Source organism: Pinus tabuliformis, chromosome 5_2 (genome assembly GCF_031772625.1).
Source record: "Pinus tabuliformis cultivar Carrire ecotype Pingquan chromosome 5_2, CPIR1, whole genome shotgun sequence".
Classification (NCBI taxonomy): domain Eukaryota; kingdom Viridiplantae; phylum Streptophyta; class Pinopsida; order Pinales; family Pinaceae; genus Pinus; species Pinus tabuliformis.
In genome coordinates this window covers 900,125,072-900,135,848 of record NC_142306.1, presented here as the reverse complement: position 1 = coordinate 900,135,848, position 10,777 = coordinate 900,125,072, and positions in this window count along the sequence as shown.

Sequence of the window (10,777 nt, the reverse complement as noted above, 5' to 3'; positions counted from 1 at the left end):
AACATCGCTTCCTGTATTGACTCTGATTTTCCTGCTGGTAAGCTCTTTGTGTAGCTCCATGTTATAAGCTTCCGTTTCTTGCTGTGCTATTTGCCTGACCGGTTTCCATTGCCTGAATCCCTATATAGTGCTATGAGTCTAGAAATGTGCTACGTTGTCCTCCTGGTTAATGTCGTTTCCATTATGATTTGTACCTGGTAAGAGTGTTGCTATTTTGGGGCTTTGTTGCCAAGAATCCGTCCAGAAATGGGTTGTCCTCCTGTCCCGTATCTCCCGGAAGCTATGCTGATGTATGACCTCTCTGTGTTGCTTGGTCGCGTTCCAAATTAAGGATCCTGTAGGCGTGGTAGATATCCTGATTAGTTCTTGTTGTGGTCGATTATTTGCATACTTTGCAGTCCATAATTGCGCCCATGGCTTCTGTGGGCAGGAAACCCATTGCCACCAAATCCATGCTCCCATCAAAGTATTGCTGTGTTGTGGATCACGTAAGCCTAGACCCCCCTACTTTTTTGGTTTGCAGACTTTTTCCCATTTGACTAAAGCCCATTTTCTGTTTTGTCCTGTAGAGCCCCACAAGAAATTGCGTTGCAGATTCCTAATTCTCTTCAGCACCCATTTCGGTGCAGCGAGTACTGAGAACAAATAGAGGGGCATTGATTGAAGGACTGCTTTTATCAGGACTAATCTGCTTGCCATATTGAGAGTTCTATAAGTCCAAGACAGGAGCCGACTTTCCATTTTCTCTAAGAGTTGATGCCAGGAAGCATGCTTTAAGGCTAACTCTATGAGAGGGGCACCTAAATATTGAGAAGGAAGCTTGGCTTGAGAGAATCCTATGATTCGAGCAATGATTCTTTGGGTGGGACTAGGAGTATTGAAGAAAAATATTTGAGATTTGGTAGTGTTTATGGTGGTGCCAGAAGCTTCTGAGAATGTGTCTAAAAGTGCTTTAAAGGTTCTGGCCTCATTTACAGAAGGATGACCAAAGAGCATATTGTCATCAACAAATTGTTGATGTGTGATAGCAGGGGATCCATGGATAGAGAGTCCTCTAAGGTCATGGGAACGAACGGTATGCTTAATAAGGTGGCCTAGTCCCTCAGCCATAATGATGAAAAGAAAAGGGGACAGAGGGTCCCCTTGACGAATTCCTCTTGAAGGGTGGTACGGTTTAGAGGGGATTCCATTGACAAGAATAGAGCAGAGTGGGGAGGAAATGAGGGTCATCATCCATCTAACCCAAGTCGGGCTGAATCCAAAGGCCAATAGCATCTGTTTTATGTATGTCCGGCTAAGTTTGTCAAAGGCTTTGGAAAGGTCAATTTTCAACAACATACCTGCCTGTTTGTTTTTCTTAAGAGAATGGATGGTTTCATGAGTAAGAATAATACCATCTAGAATTTGACGACCTTCTACATACCCAGATTGCTCTGGTGAGATGAGAAGAGGGAGGAGCAATTTGAGGCAGTTGGCTATGACTTTCGAGATAATTTTGTAGATGACATTGCAGAGGGAAAAAGGCCTGAACTTCTCAGGAGTGCTTGGTTATGCAACTTTGGGAATAAGGGTGATGAAGGTTGCATTGAGCGAAGGGAGTAACCAATGCATTGCTCTTGATTCTTCTACCACATTCTAGACATCTATTTTGATTAGATCCCAAAAGTGATGGTAAAAGTTGGACGTAAAGTCATCAGGTCCAGGCACTTTCTCGACCTTTTGTTGATTTGAAGCCTCATTGACCTCCATGATGGTGACTGGTCTTAACAATAATTGATTGTGCTCCTCTGTGATGAGTTTAGGAATATGCTGAAGTATCTCATTGATAGCACGCTGTCTATCTGTGGGCTGCTCTTGGTGAACAATTTTGAAGTGATTTGTGAGCTCTTTCTCTATGTCTTCCTGTTTCTCCATTTTGTCTCCCTGTGAGTTTTGAATGTGTGAGATTGTATTGTTCATTCTTCGTTGTATAGTTGTACGATGAAAGAACTTGGTGTTTCGTTCCCCTTCTTTTAGCCATCTGATTCTTGACTTCTGTCTCCAGAGCAGTTCCTCTTGTCTGCCTCTTTCCTCTAGTTGTGTGAGTAGTATTTGTTCCTGTCTGGCATATTCCCCTGTTCTGCCTTCTAGGATGATCTTCTGCTGTAGCTCTGCCATGTGCTGCTCAAGAACTTTTTTCTCTTGAAGGATGTTGCCAAAAGTGGTGTAGTTCCAGGTTTTGATTTGTTTTTTGATGTGCTTCAGTCTTTGTTGGAATTGGTACATGAGTGATCCACCATTGGGAATGAAACTTTCCCATGCTGTTTTGACCACTGTATTGAACTCAGGGTGGGTAAGCCAGAAAGCTTCAAACTTGAATGGTCTTCTGTTTGATTTTCCAGGATTTCTCCATTGCAAAGAAATGGGCCAATGATCCAAGCCAGCAAGGGGTAGGATAGAGGTGCATATATCGCCACCAAGATGGACGAAATTGTCTGAAATTAGAAATCTGTCCAACCTGGATGCTATTTGCTGAGTGCCGGCTCTTTTGTTGTTCCAAGTAAAGATGTCGTTGTCAAAGGGTAAGTCTATTAGACTATTGTGTTGAATGTAGTCTTTGAAGTCATTGCTTTCTTTTTCCAGCTTTCTTCTGCCTCCCAATTTTTCCTCCAGCCGCGTGATCATATTGAAGTCTCCTCCCGTTATCCAAAGTGGATAAGTTCTCAAAGCATTAAGAATCTCCAATGTTTCTAGTTGCTTAATTTTTTGTGTACTTTCCTGTGGGAAGTAAACATTGGTTAAATGTCCATGTATGTTGGTGCCGATCAGGTGGAACGTTGCCTGAATGAAGTAGTGCGAGGCATGGAAATTTGTTAAAGATATATGCTGAGTGTTCCATGCAAGGGCTAATCCTCCCGAGGCCCCTGTTGTGTTGACTGTCACTGTTTGACATCCTTCCCAGGCTTTGGATAATATGGATTCTAATGTGCTAGTGCTACATTTTGTTTCTTGCATGAGTATGATGTATGGTTGTTCTTGCTGAATCATGTTCTTCAAAATTTTGTACTTCCCGGGACCATTAAGTCCTCTTACATTCAATGAGATTAGTTTCATGGTTGAGTAGTAGGTAAGGAGCGATAATACTTGGTCAACTTGGAGCACCTTCCCGACTCCACTAGCATTTCCCCAATTAAAATGGTACGTTGTAGATTTGTCTTTCTACCTCTTTTCTTCCCTTCTTTAATGACATGTTTCCCATCCCATTTGCCTCCTTGCTGTATGCCCAAAGTATGATGCCGATGCACTCTTGTGAGCACTACTTCCAAATTTTCCAGTTGTCTTTCCGGTATTGTGTCGAATTCTTTCCTTTTGCAAGCTTGCTCTAGACTGAAAATGTCTATTTCCCCGAGATCAAAGCTTTCTGGTTCTTCTTCCATTAAGCTTTGCTGACTGCTTCCTTCCTAGTGGGTATGTGGCTGAGAAAGTTCTGCCGAGGTATCATCAATGTCCATAATCTTATCGGACCATAGGGCTTTGTATTGAACAAGGTCGGTGTTGAGTTGTAAATCTGAGGTAGGTTTTTCAGAGGAGATGGCATTCGAGGGTTGACTGGTTTTAGAGTGGATGAGAGTGGGGGACATATGGGTGGATGGATCAGAGCTTGGCTTTGCTGGCATAGGCGTATTTGATTCAGGCTGTTCTAGATCTGTCAGAATATCGAAGCTGTTGCTGGAGGATGGTAAGTTAGAAGCTGGAGCATTGTTTTTTGGTTTTGAGGGAGGTTTTTTGGGATGCCTTTTCCTATTGGCTACCTTGGTGAATCCTTGTGGATCAGACTTGTTTCCAGTTTTTGTGGCTTTAGGCTGCATATTTAAGGGACAGTCACGAAAAAGGTGACTGTGGGCATGGCATCGCCTGCATCAGAAGGGTACATGTTCATAGTCAAGGGGTTGAATCCATTCAAAGTCATCGTGCAGAAGACTTACCGTTTCCGGTAGCGCATGGCCCAGCTTCATGTAAACGCAGATCCGTGCATAGGATGTGTATCTTCGAAGCTTAGTTTCCTCCGCTGCCTTTATGAACTTGCCTAATCCATTGCCAATGGCTGTTAGTGAGTCCTCATCCCAGTATTCCAGTGGAAGTGAGTACATGCAGATCCATACTGGAACTCAACTGAAATCTTCCTTATCGAGGTTGAATATTTTGACCCAGTCTCGAAGCTAAAGGCCTACTTCATTGAAGAAATAGGGTCCTCCATCCAAAACTCGGTTTCTGTTTTCAAGGCAGTTAAATGTGGCTGTGAAGAAGCCCTTAGGGCCCAACTAGAGAGTTACATGACCTTTGGGATTCCATTTCGAGGTTATCTAGCCTTGCAGGGCTTTTTCAGTTAGCCAGAAACCTATGAATTTGATTATCAGGGCGTGATCTTTCATATATTGTATTTGCGCATTGATCCGGTGACTAGGCAGCTTGATCTTCGCCCTTTCTGTGGCAATGGGCTTGCACATTGGTGATGAAGATTTCTTTGGTTTGTCCGTTGTTGCTTGTTTGTCCGTCGTCTCGTATCCCAGATATTCTTGTTCAGTTTTCTCCTTCTGCTGCATAGGCCGTGCCTCAGGCTTCTCTACATTCTCAGTTCTACTTTCACTTGGGTTTTCATTGTTGTAGTTTTTGGGGGGAGACATTGATGCCTCCCCCGATGGACTGTTCATTGTCCTTTGCGTTTAGGATAGCAATGCCAGTCCTGACAAAAATTTTGTATGGGCTTGAGAAGCTGCATTGTTATAGACATTTTTGGGCACTGCAACCCCAATCATAAATGTCCATAAACCAAGGGCTCTTAAGTCCCTAAAAGTGTTGTTCCAACCTCTAAAAGAACAAGGTCAACTGATTACATCTTCTCCCAGAAGTTCTCCATGAAAAAACTTCTCAGAACTGGTCAAAACTGGACCATCTCACCTGCTCCATGGTCAAAGTGCACTGCATCCCACCTAAATACACACAGGAGGTGTGATGCATCTTGAAAAGCCCTTCTATGGGGTGCGATGGGCGAGAGTGGACAAATGGCAGGGTCAATCTGCAAGGTGGAGGATCGTGGAATCTTCCAGAAACTTCTCCTGTGACACTTGCCTCTCTGCATTCACCCAGGGATGAGTAAGAGATCATGAATCTCCAAGTGGATTCAAGAACTATCAGAGAGAGGAAACTAATCAAATCTCAAAAGCTGACTCACCCCCCTTGCAAACATCTATATATGGATCCCTCATCCCAGAGATCCAGAGGCTAGAATTTTGTATCTTGTAAGGAAGTGCTGCTGGTTTCTTGGTGCAATATCATAGTGTTGGGTGATCTAAGCTTTTCATGAGGTGAAGAAGGGCTTTCTTGCTGAGAGGATGATGCTGGCTTAGAACAATTGGTTGTAATCCTCTTTGCTATTCTTGATTATTAATAAAGCTATTCAAGTTTTCCTCCATATTCTTGTATGATTGATGATATATGCATTTGTGTGGTCAATATATATTTGGTCCTATATTGCTTATGATAATAGATCTATGTTCTCGGATAGTGTTATGTTGCTTTGATTCTACAGGTGCTCTTTGAAGCTGGGTAGACGAGGAAGCGAGTGGCAAAGATCTATCAGAAGGGAGAGGAATCAAGCAAGGAACCAAGTACAAGACAGAGGTTGGTCTCCTTTATTCCCCTCTTATCTATTTCTCATAAAGGAAAATGAAAGTAGTTTTAGTTTGTTTGTTTTTAAGGTAGCTACCAGCCTTAGTGGGACTAGCAGCTCTGCATAGACACTAGATTTCCTGATAACAAAATGGTGACTCCACTGGGGAGCGAATAGATTGTTTTTTTATCTACATTTGTTTACTTTATAAACTTACAGACGGAGCCTGAAGTCAAGCCAGCTAGCCTTCGAACTACATTTGCTATGCAAGTGCAATGTAGATCAACGCTGCTTCAGTCTATCACTGGGTTTTGTTTATGAATTGAACAATCGATTTACAAGCTCTCTAATTGCCCTTGTGGTGGCTCTAGTAAACTCTTTAGATCAATCCCTGTGATAGATTTACTGATTACCATTTGCTCGGCCTAAATCCCTGAACTGAGCTGCAAACTGTGACCTGGAACCCAGTTAAAGTCTCGTCCCTAGTCCAGCGCACTGTCTCTTCTTTGGATTCTGGATGCATCACATTTCCCGAGTGTAGTAGGTGCGCTGCATCTCTTTTTCCCTGTGTTACAGGTGCGCTGATCAGACAAGGCCTCTTCTGCTCATAGATTTTGGTTTCTGTGTTCACTCTCTTTAGCTCTATTCAGGAGTTTTGCTGCCTGTAGTCAATACACCTATGTTGAAACCCCCTTCCTTGCCATTATGCCACCTCCATTGTGCAATGAACTGTAAATGTTTTTATGTATTGTGATCCATTTTCAGTTCTCTTTACAAAGAAGTAGCATAATTGAATTGTCGTTTCTTGATTTGAAAGTGTCACAAGTGTCGTTTTCAGTCATAGAAGAGAATCCAATTATTCTTGATAGTCGATTACACTGTTACTCTTGTATTTGATTTGAATTGGTAGTTTTTCAAGTGTCAAAGGCAAGTTTTCAATTCCAAATCGCAAAGTGTCGTCATTGTCTTCATTTTGTCTTGAAAAGAAACTTGTTAGTAATGTCGCTTTGAAAAATAATTCAGATTTGCGCTTAGCTTTCTTTTTATCATTCACACATTAAGAAGGCTGAAAACAAATACATGCATGTACATTTGCATTTAGACTGTTTGTTGGTTTGATTTAGGATAGTGCATATAGTGTGTGCTCTCTGCTCTATGTTGAAAGAATATCATCTCTCTTTCCTTAGTAGCTAGGATTTTCATTAAGAAGATTAAATGATTGTTTATCATCTTAGATTGCATTTTAGGAATTGTACATATACATCACGCGGTGAACCTGAAAGGCAAATTGCTTAAGCAAGATCAACTGTAAAATAAATTTAATGAATCTAAAAACGCTTTGGAACCTAACGCACAACATTTAGGAGTCTAGGCTAGAGATGTATTCCGGCATCGTAAAGCCTGGTAACTGTTGTTCTCATTGATGGTTGGGTGATTCCTCCACTTTGAGATGATAAGTTCCAGTACGGACTTGTGCTCCCACGTACCATCGTGTATATATTGGGAGACCACAATAGCCTTTATCCTTTATCCATAGGAAGCCGTGTCTACCGCCCTATCGATTGCAATGCACTGAACACAACATTCGGGAAGATTGACTGCCGTACCGTAAAAAGTATTCTGCAGTTTTGCAATTGGTTTGGTAATCCCTTTGTCTAGATTTCCAGAGCAGTCTCTTTCATTCCTTTTCAGACTCCTTAAATGAAAAGGTCCATCTGAGCACTTCTCACTTCAGGCTCATTAAAAATCGAAGGCGACTAGAGTCATCTTTTATTTTTTCTCGACTCTTAAAAATTGAAAAAACAAGTTGTGTCAAAGCGTCTAAAATTTATTTTAATCAGAATAAATATCACCTTTCCTATGTTGGTCTTAGGTTGAGAAAAATGGAGCCCACCAACCAAAGAGTTCCCCTTGCGGGAAATCCTAATCCTTTCTCCTCTTGGGGAGATGTTGGTGCACCCCATATGGCCACATTGTCGCTTCCAGGATTGACAATCGGCTTGCCCGTATGGCTCTTCTCAACCTATGTCGTTCAGAACACCATGATTACTGAACAATCAAGTCAGCAACTAAACGATACCAGAGTTACCCCCCAACCCTCTACTTTGTCCAATTCTTCCTCTCCTCCTTCCTCTTCGCTTGATGAAGCTGGTAAAGCCAAAAATCAAGTAACTGAGAAGAAGAAGGAGAAGAAGAAGAAAGAGAAGAAGAAGAAGGAGCCAAAGGCGAAAAGGGGCGACCAGGCATCGTCTAGCGAAAATCCACACACTGCACCATCCAGGCCTAAATCGCCATGTGTCATTTGCAAAGGAGACCACTATCATCGAGATTGTCCTTGCATCCCTCGGATCTTAAGGGAATGGTCTCCTCGTTTGCACAATTCAGTGTCGTCAACCTCTGATGATCATGTTGAAAGTACACCGTCAATTAGTGAAAGTGAAGCCCCTCGACAAAAAGGAAAATGTAAATTTCCTTGTAAACTATGTGAAGGCGATCACGCCGTCCACCGTTGTCCCTTCTTAGACGAGGCTAAAAGAGTTTTGGATGACCATCCGGTTTCACCGTTACGGCTTCCTCCTGGATATAAGAAGCTCTTTCTGAGTCCGTCACTAGTTGAAAATCCGGATAACACGCCCTTGTGGTCGGCCGAAGCGTCTATCATTGAAGATAAACCATCTGAATCCACACCAGACGAAAGTCAAAAGGTCGAGGCGGCAGTTGACCCGGTCTTGCCTTCAGAGGATCCATCTTCAGATGATACAGTCACCGAAGAGAACAAGAATGACACCGTTCAAATTCTCTTCGTAAGCACAGACTCCGATGAACATGGGGGCAGTCTACCCGTTCCTTTACTACAGGAAGGAAGTTCGTCAGAGTCATATCCGGCCGTCTATTCGGTCCCACCTCCAAGCAACCTGGTTGTTTCCTTCGATTGGAATCTACTAGGCAGACCCCGTTTACCGGCTAGTGTACCATTTCGAATCATTGCTCAAATATATAGAATGGTCATGGCCAGTACCATCATAGATGAAGGGGCTTCTGTGAGTATCCTTTCCTCAACTGCTTGGAAAGCGCTTGGTTCACCATCGCTTTTGCCTGAGATGAGAAATCTAACAGGCTTTGACAAAGGAACCAGTCGACCATTAGGGATCCTTCCCAATGTGCCGATAACATTGAGAAGGAAAACCATTCACATGAACGTAATGGTAGTACAAGGACCCCTGGATTATAATCTACTGCTTGGACGAGACTATATTTATTGCATGGGAGCCATTGTCTCTTCACTCTTTAGAGTAATGTGTTTTCCGCATGAAGGAAGAGTGGTCAAGCTCGTAGACCAGCTTTCATTCCCCGGTTCACACATAGCAAATAGTCATACACCAACCCTCAATGGTCTTTTCACGCAAGGAATATCTCATCAATCCCCAATCCGTCCTCTTGATGAGCGCGAGTGATTCGGAGGATATGACTGAAACCCAGGGGGCATGCACCCTGGCCTGTTTCGACAGGAAAACCTTGGGTATAGGGTAGGTTTCCGCAAAGGATATATGACTGGTTGACACACCCGTCCATTTAGGAAAATGGGGTTAGACCAGAATAAGATACCTCTATTAGAAGGTAGGCCTTTCCCAATAGAACAAATGTTTTGTCTGCAAATTGAGGGGTAACCTGGAAAAGGTAGGCCTTTCCCGATAAAACAAATGTTTTGTCTACAAATTGAGGGGTAACCTAGAAACTCTACTTCACTATACCTGGGGGCATGCAAACCTTTTGGCATGCAGTTTTAATGCGAAATTCAATCTTGTTAAAAAATAAACATAAGCAATGAGCAAATGTTCCCCCAGAGTTTAAGCTCATTAAAAAATGAACCATTTTCCGGTAAATAACCATTGTGAATGTATTACCATCAACCTTTGAAGCCTTGGTCGTGTTCTCATCATCACCTCCACTTTGTTTTGGCCGATCATTCACCTACATTTGATTGTTTACCCTTTTTTAGGAACAACTGCGAAGAGTGATCCTGATAGCCATCCTTGTGACACTGCCGTGATTGGAAAATTCCAAACCTTACCTGGAATCAACTGCTACTCGAATTTATCACTCGTTCCTCAAAAAACGAGTCTCCTTTAAGCTCTTTTCAACTGAATCGTAAAATATGAAAAGATTGCCGAGCGATTGGTCTCTCCAGCTCGTTAAAGGGACCGGAAGTGCTATCCCTCCTTTAGATTTTAATCTTTTTTGACTTGAGGGATTATTACACAAAAAGATCAAGTGCTTGTTTTGTTCGGCTCGTTAAAAGTACCAAAAATTCATCCCTTTTGTATTGTTTTATACTTTTTCAGACTCAAGGGATTATATGATGAAAAAGGATTATTGGAGTTTTCTTTACGTCCCTTTTTCAGACTCTCTAAAATTGAAAAGGACCGAGTTATCCTTGTCGTTAAACTCGTTAAAACCGAATAGCGACAAACTTGTCCATACAGACAAGAACGAGTTTCACTATCGCTAGGCTCGTTAAAACATAGCAATGGGTTTTCCCAAAGGGAAAATTATAGAACAAGCATATGTTATCCTCCTCAAGCTTGACAAAAATAAAGAGGTACTGGTCAACAATGACTGTGGAAAAATTGGGAAGAAAACTTGAAGAAACTTTATTGGTAGCAAGTCGCTCTTGAACATGACACTTTCACTCCGCATCCGAGTCGAGTTGGGTTGTTCCATTCACTGGTCCCATCACCATGGTTCCGTCACACCATCCATATTTGGGGTTAGTGCTACCAATACATCATGTCAGTGTCGCTGATATGTTCAAGAGAAGTCGCTCAGAAAATTCACCTGTGTCTCACCCACTGTAATACATTTACGCTCCATTCTTTCATGACCGCCACCCTGAACCTTATATCACCAGATCATTTTCACCTCCATTAAAATCATTTGCTCCGTTCCGTGTCATTGATGTGGGATTCACTAAGGCCCTCCTATGACGGATCGCTTCTTGTCGACATCAGCTCATTATCCAAGAAGTCGATCTAGGAACAACGATTTCAGTACTTTGAAGCTTGCATGCCTCAATGGCAAGTTTCTCACTTACAGCGACAAGTTTACATCAATGGCCTTCGACCGAAA